Genomic DNA, 3,862 nt, shown 5'->3' with positions numbered 1-3,862 from the left:
TCAGGTTTTTATCCTACAAGGAGATCCACACAGGTGGGACCCAAACTGCATTTTAATAATGAACTAAATCTGTTTACCCAAATGGTCACATACTGACTTCTTTACTGTAATCTTGCTTATTTTTAAAAGAATATTCACTCATCTAACTGGCTTTCCAATTTCCCTTTAAAAATACTTCACATTAGGTAAGTACTCTTTTGCCTTTTATTGTCCTCCTCTGACTGATTTTTCAGACTTTCTATGCTTTCTTTTTAATTAAGTCACACATTATATCCAAATTTACACATTCGTTGACATTTCTTTTCAAGAAACATCTGAAAGATACCTATAGATTATTTGTTATCATGCCATTGCAATTTTAATTTAGAGCAGGCAAGTACAGTTGTAATTACTGCCAACTGGATGTAGTTCGTAAGGTTACGCCTGTGTTACGGAGCTAAACAGGGCCCAGGCACACACTGGGCTTCTACCACATGATGATCCATGCCATTTAATTACTAGCTCTTTGGTACACTTTTGGCCCAGGCCAAAACAAGCACAGGAAGGTTTGGGGAATAGCATGGGTTAGGGACTGCTCTTAGTAGGCAGTATGAACGAGGCTGCCCTGCTTCGGGAGAGCAGATGGGTCAGCCACGCGAATGTGAGCTGTAATTTGCTACCAACTCCCGACGGGGTTGTGGTGCATTTTGTTGTCGAGTACAGATGTCATCTAAGAAATTAAATGCAGCTGAAAATTGGTAGAGAGTAGGCGTTCCTTCTTGTGGTCCCATCACCAAACCTAAGTGAAGGATGAGAGCTGTTGGCATGGGAGAGGGACAGACCAGTGTTAGGCTGACTATGACTTCCCCATGGCAGGCGAATTCTCAGCCTGTGAGTAGGAATCTTGGCTACCTTGTGCTACCTCCAGTGGGCAGAGCAAGGGTACAGGATCTGGGCCCCTTCGTATTTTCAGACACTTATCTATATTTTCAATTACCGTTTTTGTTTGCTGTTTCTTCAACTATCTTTTCAAATACATGATCTGGTTTGTAGGCAGTGGTCTCAGATTTCCTTTTATTCAGTATTACTCTATTGGAAACGAAGAGAAAAATTAAAAGTTGAAGAAATTTGAAGAAAATCTGTTTTCTTTAAAAGTTTCACATATTTTCAGATTATATTAGCAAAAATATACTAAGCAGATAATTAGGCTTTCTCAGATAGCATCATGTGGTCCAAGCTTTCTTTCTGTTTTATCTTTGCACGATGGCAGGCTTAAAGTTCCCATTTCCCGTTCTGTTTTCTTTTCTCCTACTTCATACTTCACTAAACATTTATTTACAGTGGAATCGTGCTCTTATTCTCTTGCAGTGTCTCTCAGAAAGCTGAACCAGCTTTCTGCTATTACTCTTCAAACTCTTTGCATTTCTGTCAGTGATTTTCACAATGTTCACCCTTCTTCTGGTCTCTTTCTTAAACCAGAAGTATTGTACATTCATAAGGTCTTCATTTTAGATCTAATATCTTTTTATTTTTCTGATTACTATCAGATCCAGGACTGAATTAATTTGCATTACTTCTTCCAGTTGTTCTAAGTACTATACAAAAATATCCTCCTGTAGCCTTTTTTGAAACATTTCTTGCATGCAACTCAAATTCCTCCTTCACAGCTTTTCACACATTTATTTTCATATAAAAACCAATGTATGTATGTACAATATACATGTAACGTGTTAGATATAATAATTGTAGAGATCCTACAGAAATTCCATGAAACAAACCTTCAACACGATCTTCATGGATTTTGCATCTTCCATTTTCATTTGTGAAATTATTTCTGCGTCTGCCAGCCATGTGAGTTGCAGGATGTCCAAGGAGGGTCACTGTTTGATAAATTATGTTTCCCTCGCCTTATCTTCCTTATAGAGCATGGGATAGTTCTATTTATGTTTTAGCCAGATTTGTTTGTCATGCGATCAAAGACCATTTCATGGAATTTGTAGTGGTGCTGCACCTCTCAAGACCATGGGTACCTAAGCTGTGTTTATGAACAGAAAGCCCTAATTCTTCATTGTTATTTCCTGCAGGACTTTATAGATCAAGTATGTTTTCACGTCTCAACGTAGCAATATTCACTCATCTTTGTTCTCCTCTTGCAAGTGTTTCCCTATGGCTACATTTTGCTGAAAATTTTTTCCTGTTTTGTTAGTATTTCTAGCTATGCTTTCCTCACTGTTCTTCATATATTAAAAAGATAGACATTTTGACTGGTTGTTTTAACTGAGACATTATCACCCAAAAATTGCAAATCAAAAATACATGAACTTCAGTGTAAAAATAATTTTATCTTCAAACTACAACTCTACATTTTAGATTAGTAGTACTATTAAACAAGCAATAGTTTTGGAACTTAACAAGCGATATCAATACAGTACTCTCAAAACCAAAGTCATTTTCTAAAACTATGCTAATTCAAGTCAGTTTGATGTACTTCCCTCTAACAATAATATGCCATTGTTAGAATTCTATTCTTTCTCATGATGAGTAAGACCTTATTCCATAACTACTCTACTGTAAAATGAATACAAGTATTAAGTAAGGGACTATTTCAGGATCTGTATTGTATTATATAGTTAATAGAAAGGACAAATCTTCAGTAAGCAGCGGTGACTTAACTTTATGCATGCCAATTTATACCATTTGAGGATATACACCAGAAAATCCTAACAGGTTTTAAATAGTTTTTAATATTTTTTCTTTTTCTATGGATAATATTAACATGGTTCATTTTTACAAAATTACTTGCAGTTGATTCACTGTAACAAAAAACTTACTGCTACTACTGTACAAAACAAAAACTCATCATCGGTGTAACTGTTTTAGAGATTCCAAATCTCCTCTGCTTTCTAATCCTTGTCTGTAATGTCCTCATGCTCAGTAAATGAATCTGGCAAAGAATGGGCCCAAAATTATGCAATGTCCTGCTTATAACTACACTAGTTAAAAAATTTTAGGCACCATAAATGACATTCTCAGCCACACCTCCAATCATTTTCTAAAAAGTTGCTACTTCTTACTGTTATTGCAAACTACTGCAAGTATCAGAAGAGGCTTCAGAATCATATTTCACACATCTAAAATGAAAACTTCTGAATGTCACTATTTATGTTTTATCATGTACTTGGCATTCCTTTTATTCCAATCCAAAGAATTCAGATTATGTAAAGAACATTTAGTATAGATAGTAAAATGTGTAGGTATCTACCCTTCAGAAGACATTAACTTTTATTTAACATTTCTGTTAGGAGAAAGCATGATTTGCAAAAATTCTCCTGATTTTATGGATGTACATCTTTTAGTTGTCTTTTTTTTTAAAAACTTTAACTGCTCATATTACTATCAATACAAAGCACTCTTTCCATTAGCATTTCTCCTTATCTGCAAATAAAATCTGAAAACTTCTGCAATACCGTTTATCAATGCAGCATGTTTGCTTTCACTCAGATGCTCAAATTTTTAAGTTAGCATTCCTGTATTGAACAAGTACCATAAGTCTATATTTTTACAGGAATGTTTATCTCTGTCTGTAATTATTATTCCATTGATGTAGGAGGTAAGGTACTTTGATCCTATGAAGGCACATGCGTCATAAAAAACTTAGAATGCTGTCAAGATTCTTACCTGGTTTACTGCAAGTCTTATAGAAGTAAATATATTCTTGTATATATATGATCATGCTTAAAGTAATATTTTAGGCAAATTGATACACACATGGAAGAAAAATGGATTGGTATTGAACCAAAAGAGTTAGGAGAGTCCAGTGCAGAAAGGAACAGGAAACTTAGGTTAACAAAAGGAACAAAAAAAAGGGAGAAGACAGAGAACT

This window comes from Numenius arquata, chromosome 1 (genome assembly GCF_964106895.1).
Source record: "Numenius arquata chromosome 1, bNumArq3.hap1.1, whole genome shotgun sequence".
Classification (NCBI taxonomy): Eukaryota; Metazoa; Chordata; class Aves; order Charadriiformes; family Scolopacidae; genus Numenius; species Numenius arquata.
Note: the sequence above shows the minus strand (reverse complement) of the source record.